Genomic DNA, 7,095 nt, shown 5'->3' with positions numbered 1-7,095 from the left:
AACTATAACCATAACAATGTTCATAATCATAACCAAAACCAAAACCAAAACTGATCATGTATGGGTATAACCAGATTCATGGCCAATGTCTATGTATACAAGAACCAAAAGCATAACCATAACTAGCTATACATGAACTATACTTGATGAAAACATATACATAAACCATACTCATCAAGGTAATTCCCCCAGTTGATCGCCTCTCCCTCATCCTGAAGCAGGCAAAGAAGAGCCAAAAATCCATGCTTGAATCCATATTTTTCTTCTCAACGAGTTGGAGGATGCTTCATAGCAAGTTCTTGTAATATGAACACTTAATCATAAGATAAACATTAGAAAAAACATATGTACATACGTTATTTAAATAGTGTATGACAATTGTAAAATCATGTCAAAGAGTCTCATAGCCTCCACTCCCAAGATGAGATGATCCTACAGACTCCAAGCGTGCTCTGGGTACATCTAACTATTGTTGAAACCTATTGGGAAGCTCCTGTGGCTCTCGCATGATCCCTGCCCACTCCTCTACGTCTAGCCATGATGGTTTTGGCTCATTATTCTTGTATCTATCTTGTGCCTTTGATCAATAATGTGACATCATTGCAATAGCCACACGGAGGATCAAGTCATTGGATACTGGATCATATGCCTCTGCTAGCCTGTACTCTCTGTGAATGGCATCAATGTTATAATTATTTCTCTTTTGATCTTGAGTATCCCAATGCTCCATTACCCAGTGCCCAAACTCCACTATACAGAGCTGTCAAACTCTCTGTTGCATGTTGTTTTTGGCCCTATCCATAATCGGTGGCCCATACCTAGTCTTGCACACCTTTCTAGGATCAAACTCATGTGATCCCCAAGGTGTATGTGGTGTGCTAAGCCGTGTACTATCTAGTGAAGAGAGAGCTTCTTGCTAAGAGTAGCCTTGGCATGTAACAATGTGTAAATTCACATGTAGATTTCAATTTATAGCAATTCAAAGAATCAAGGGACTATCCCTGAATTGTAGCACTCATTATTGTGATGGAGGATTGAGAGTGGGTCTAGTGATGTGTGCTTGCTGAATTTTAGGGCCATGAGCAGCATGAGAGACTGCAATTATAGCACAGATGGTGGACAATGTGGTTGTTGGGCTTGCCAAGTTAGCAGGCTATTGAATCAGAAGTTGTAGTTTGCTGAATCTAAACCTGCAATTTGCTGAATCTAAACTTGCAGTTTGTTGAATCTGAACTTGCGTATTCAACTTGATGCTGTGTTGAATCAAAAGTTGAAGCTGATGAATTAAAATTTGTTTGTGTTGCTAAATCAAACCCGATATAATAGATGCAACTGAAGCAAAAGGTGTAACAATAGCGCAAATTGAATTTGTTGAGCAACAAGGTTGTCGAGATTTGGAGCAATCTTGGATAGAGTGCATGCTAGCACCATTGGTCCAACATATCACAATGTTGTATTGATGCCATTAACAGCAATGTTGGCAGTGGGTGGCAGATTCGGCACTTGAAGAGATCAAAGTGTTTCTTGAAGTCACAAAAGCAAGAGCATCACAACAAATTTTGTAGCCTATTTGTGACGTAGTTGAAATTAGAAAATTAGATTCAACCTAGAATCTGAAGTGAGAATCTACTTGCTCGAAAGTGGAAGTGTATATGAATGACAAGTGAAGTGCTCAATGTGGTATTTTTGAAGGTTGGAACCTCAAAATTGATCCAATTTTGAAGTCTTGAAGTGTTTTGAGCATTTCAAGTAGGATTTATTTCAAATTTTGTAAAAAATTTCTAATTTTAAAATTTGTATAGCATGATGAAGCAAGTACATGTCAAGATGGGAGTGGATCTAGGTATTGTATCCTATTCTCTCCACTTCAGGATTACATGTAGTCTTAGTGTGAGTGCGCGGATGCGCTGCGTGTGCGGAGAGTGAGAAGGAGAGAGAGAGGGACAAAGAGTAGGACACATGATGTGGGTGGAGCTCCCAAATCTCACTGTATGAGCACCATGTGAGAATGTGAGTGAGAGCTCCTTATTCTCTGTATGTATAAAGAATAAGGAAATAAATGTGGGCAGCCGGGACACTGGCTGACGGACACGGGCAAAGCACGGTGAGGCACACCACCTTTACCTAACATTCTCCCACTAAAGGCTGTGTGCCGATAAGTGGTGAGAAGACTAGCCTACAACTAGTATATACAAGAGGTGAGAGAAGACGACTCTCAACCTATGCCCACTGGCTCACTCCAAACATGCTCTAGTGTAGATGCAACATGCATACCACTATGGATAGAGCTACGATGACACTCATGATGCAGGTATCGAGTGACGACTTGCATGGCTCCACAATGCACAATGCTAGTGTCAGTCATCGCATGACTGACAACTCCCACTGCAAATGCACCAACCGCATAAGCAAGATTAGGTCTCGAGACCAAAAGGTCAGCCACGAGAGACCCAAAAGACGACGAAACATGCACTATGTGTGCCAACCTATCCCTGTCAGCAACCTCAGTGCCATATGCATCCTCATCAGGAACCACCTAACTATGCATCACCATGTCAGCATCATCTGGCAAAGGCATGTCCGCTGAGAATGACTGCAAAACCGAAAAATCAGCACCAGTGCAATCACACACAGCTGTCGGAAGGACACTGTCGCCCTCAAACGTATCAGACGCATCATAGAACAATGCATCGGTCTCTTGCGCAACTGATGTCACCTCAACTGATGACTGGCAAAGCTGTGCATTCCCAGAGATACCACTGTCTGTGTGAACGTCACCACAAGACAAATGCACAACCTGCTCTCCATGCAGCACATCCGCAAAAGAGACACGCCTTGTCTCTCACTCCAAACATGGATGCAAATACACAGAGACTACACCGCCTCGTGTGTCAGAAATATGCAAAGGGTATACCAGACCACTCCTAGCACCTCTGGCTATAACCAGTGATCCCCTATGCATCTAAAATGACCGCTCACCAAGTAGTACACAATGTCCACTACTCTACACTGACGCACTGAAATGAGACTCTGACTGAGTCCTGGTACATAACGTACATCTCGTAGTGTAAGCAATGCACCGCTAAGTAAAGACATGCATACATCTCCAGCACCACCCTCTATGTCATATGTTGAACCATCAACAAACTGCACACAACCAAGTCTCCCACTAGAGAAAGAGCAAAACAAATCACGACGTAGTGTCACATGAAAAACTGCATGCTCATCTAGTAGAAAACGCGTAGACAATGTGCTATCCCAAGACACAAAGTAGTCTGAAGGCAAGCTAGACTCAAAAGTGACATGCCCGTCACATGCATACTCTCTAGCATCTGTCCTCATAGTAGCACCATGCATCTGTCTCTTCCGTTGCCTCATACGCCTGAAGCAACGACGCCTAATATGCCCATCATGGCCGCAGTGCCAACATGTCAGTCGCAATCGTGAATGAGAACTACCTCTAACCTAAAGCGTCTCCATGCCAAAACTATGGCAAACAATGCTCGAGATCACAAGACTCTCCCACCCGAGAGCAAACCACTGTCTCAAGCAAAGAAGAATACCCAACTCCTCACTCTTGCGAGAGTGGATACAAAAACACAAAACTATGTCCAAACTGACAAAACCTGTCAAAGTGAGAGTAAACACTCAATCACAAAGTATGGCGAGAATCTGGGAAAAATCCGGCAGAGTTTCCCTTGAAAATTGAGCAAAAACTCAAGTACAATCTCTACCATAAACCATAACACTACTCAATGCCAATGAGTAGAAATGCCAAAATGGCTCCACATTTTCACATACAATGGCAATCCGCACTCAACGTACATCAATGGAGTGACCGCGCATAAGCAAGCGCCAAAAGAGTTGCAATCCGGAAACTTGATCAATGCGAAAACAATGCTCTCAAGAGAGCTCACCGGCACTTCAAAGTGCTCGCCAAAATGCATATATAATGGGCATCAACTATGCACCATAACCATATGCAAACTCATTCACAAAGACCATGAATCCAAGCACAAAATCACTGCTAAAGTATTCTGTGAAAACCAGTGAAAGAAGCTCTACCTGTGTGCTCCAAAAACCGTGTCTCTCAAGAGACCGCTTCGGTGGTGTGTAAACGCTTCCGTACTTTGTTGCCCAAATCTATCAAAAATCCTCAAACCACAAGCTCTGCACAAGCTGAAATTGCATCTTTAGCTCAGAATGGATGCACTCAACTTCAAGCATCTCCCATGCTTCCAAAAGTGCATCAAACTCGCACACAATGCGACAACAGAAAATATGGAATTTCTGCATACAGTCAGTTTGAGCTGAATATCAGCAAAACAGTGAGGAATTTGCAAAACATTTCTTCTGCAAAGTTGTAGACCACGCCGAAACGGATGGGCGATTCACACAGAATTCTTAGATCTACATTCTACAAGGAGAAAAACGAATCTGAAAACAGTGCTGCTGCGCACACAGTTTTTAGGGCAGCACCTACACTTACACAGAATCTTCCACACTCCTTTCTGAGCTTCCTTAAGAGCCTACATCACTCTCAACTGAGCTCACAAGCTCCCATTGCATTCTCACAAAGCTTCCAAGCTTTCTTAATCTCTCCACCGCCGAGAGCAAGCGAGCTATCGCCTTGAAGCTCTCAAAGCCGTCGTGCGTGCTCTCCGTGGTCACCATAGTTCTGATACCAATTGTGAGTGCACGGATGCGGTGCGTGTGCGAAGAATGAGAAGGAGAGAGAGAGGGACAGAGAGCAGGACACAGGATGTGGGTGGAGCTCCCAAATCTCATTGTATGAGCACCATGTGAGAATGTGAGTGAGAGCTCCTTATTCTTTGTATGTATAAAGAATAAGGAAATAAATGTGTGCAGCCGGACACTGGCCGACGGACACGGGCAAAGCACGGTGAGGCACACCGCCTTTACCTAACACTTAGTTCGGTGTGGTGCACTGAATATAAAGGCTAACTTGTTATGTGATTTTTTATTTTTGGAAATGGGTAAGAAGAAGAAGAAAAAGAGATGTGAAATTTGTTGGAAGTAGGACTATGTCATGGGTGATTGTCCTTATTTGTTTGAAGATTACACTAAGGGAGATGTTTGCAAGTATTTTTGTATGGCTGATTTGTGCACAAAGGTCTTGAAAGTTGTAAAGTGTTGTCATAAAGCATCATCAAGAGGGAAGCCAAGGAGAAGTTACATGATTTGGAATGTCTACTTGAAGATGCATTGGAGTATCTTTTTGAACACAAGGGTAGAAGACTGAAATCTTGCTCTACCGAGAAGGGAATTAGATGTTTGCAAAAGGCATGTTTGCATTTGAGAGAGAAACTTGAAGAGGAGTTTGGGTTTGATGAGAGTAGTGATGATGACAAAGAGGATTGGAGTTATCCGATGGGAGTGTTCATGATTAAGGGAAAGGGAGTGCACATGGGTGTGATCCAAAGTAGCCACCAAAATCTTATAGAAACCCCCATACCAATATCAAGAAACTACCAAAAAGAGAGATCTTCAATTTTACAACCTCAATAATGCATTGAATGTCTATAAAACTAATGCACTTTCATTAGAAAAGTAGATATCTAGATTTTTAGCAATCAAAGCAACTCAACCTGAAATTCAGAAAGGAGGACTGGAATACCTTGATGTTTAAAAATTCATTGTTTTTTGGAAGGTTCTTCATTTTGCAATGCAAGGTCAAAATAGTAGGCCAAATGAAGTTATGTTCGCTGATTTTGAAGCTTATTTCTCTCGAATGGAAGATTAGGCATATTTTCCTGAATGTAAACAAGAGCAAGCTGAGATGCAAGGCATTGATTCAATTTTTTTTGAAGTGATTCTTGAGTTCATCACAATTTAAAATGATCTTGAGAGTGCTCAGATTGAGGAGCTTATTTATTTATTTTTTTTGCAGCCAAACTCAAATTTTTATGATGTTTTTGAGGAAGAACTTGAGCAAACTAATGTAGGTTTGAAAAATTTGTGTGAAGATAGTCCTAATACTCTGTTTTATAGCTCTGAATCAGTTCAAATTGAACCAAAATAAGATCATATTGGTTGTTTTGTGAATTTGCAAAATCAAGAAAGTGGGTTTTTGAAGCCTAAATCAGACTTTGAAGCAAAGTATCAGTGTGCTAAGATGCTGCAAATTCCGAAGAAGCATTGCTTGATGGTTGCAAAGAGATTTTTTCATCTTGAACCAGTTCTAGGTCATTATGAGGTAAAATTTGATTTGTTGAAAGTGTTATTTGCTACAAATTGGTGGCTAAAGTTGATTATGGAGATGCATACCTGTATGAGGTTATTCTCAAACTCAAAAGTTGCAGATATTCAAAATTTTGGAGTGTTTCAAGATCAGATTTCTATGTCTGAAGTGCATATTGCTAATTTTCTCGATGCAAAAGTTGCAAATCAGATTTTGAAGATGCAAGATGTGTTGCAGTTGATGACTTAATGATCCATATTTCATATTGTTTAAATTAGATTTTACAGATTGATGATCAGGCAAAGAGAGTTTTTCCCCTAATTTTGCAAAAGTCAAGTGGAAATCAAAGGGATATGATATTATGTATGTTTTTCATGACAAAATTATAGAGTTTGCTAAGTGGAATGATTGTTTCATATGGAAGCAGTTATCTTGTCTCAGATTTGCCTAAACTGCTTGATTTTGAAGAACAAATATTTATGGATCATGTGGATCATCTTTTACTTGGATGTTGGGAGCATTATGTCTTTATGCACATGTTGTTGAAGGGTGAATATATAGAGTTTCATTCAAAGAGGTTTGAAGATACAAGAGGATATTTAGGTTTTGGTCCCTGAATTGCAAAAACCTGATTTTCAGAGTCAGATTCTCATGTTTTAGAGGTTGCAGAGACTCATTCTACTAATGTTTACTTCATTATCTTGGAGAATGGACATACTTATTCAATTTTGGTTTCATAAGCTCATTTTGTATGAGCTCTCATGGAATATCTTTACTTCATGAAATGGCACATTGATATAATTCCTTGAGGAAATTCTAGGCGGTGTTTAGTTTCTCTCTATGATGTATTTTGTGTACCTTCGTTTAAGTACGAGGCGCCACACTTTGCATCG

General features: G+C 40.7%; 1 pseudogene; it reads left to right on the top strand.

Moving 5' to 3' along the window:
• Nucleotides 1-6,280: 6,280 nt before the first annotated feature.
• LOC147429025 (uncharacterized) lies at nt 6,281-6,862 on the top strand (annotated as a pseudogene).
• The last annotated feature ends 233 nt before the right edge of the window (nt 6,863-7,095 follow it).

The sequence above is a fragment of the Adiantum capillus-veneris genome, chromosome 22 (genome assembly GCF_014529385.1).
Source record: "Adiantum capillus-veneris isolate H3 chromosome 22, ASM1452938v2, whole genome shotgun sequence".
Taxonomy (NCBI): domain Eukaryota; kingdom Viridiplantae; phylum Streptophyta; class Polypodiopsida; order Polypodiales; family Pteridaceae; genus Adiantum; species Adiantum capillus-veneris.
The sequence above is the reverse complement of the archived record's forward strand: the minus strand, read 5'-3'. Positions and strand labels throughout refer to the sequence as shown.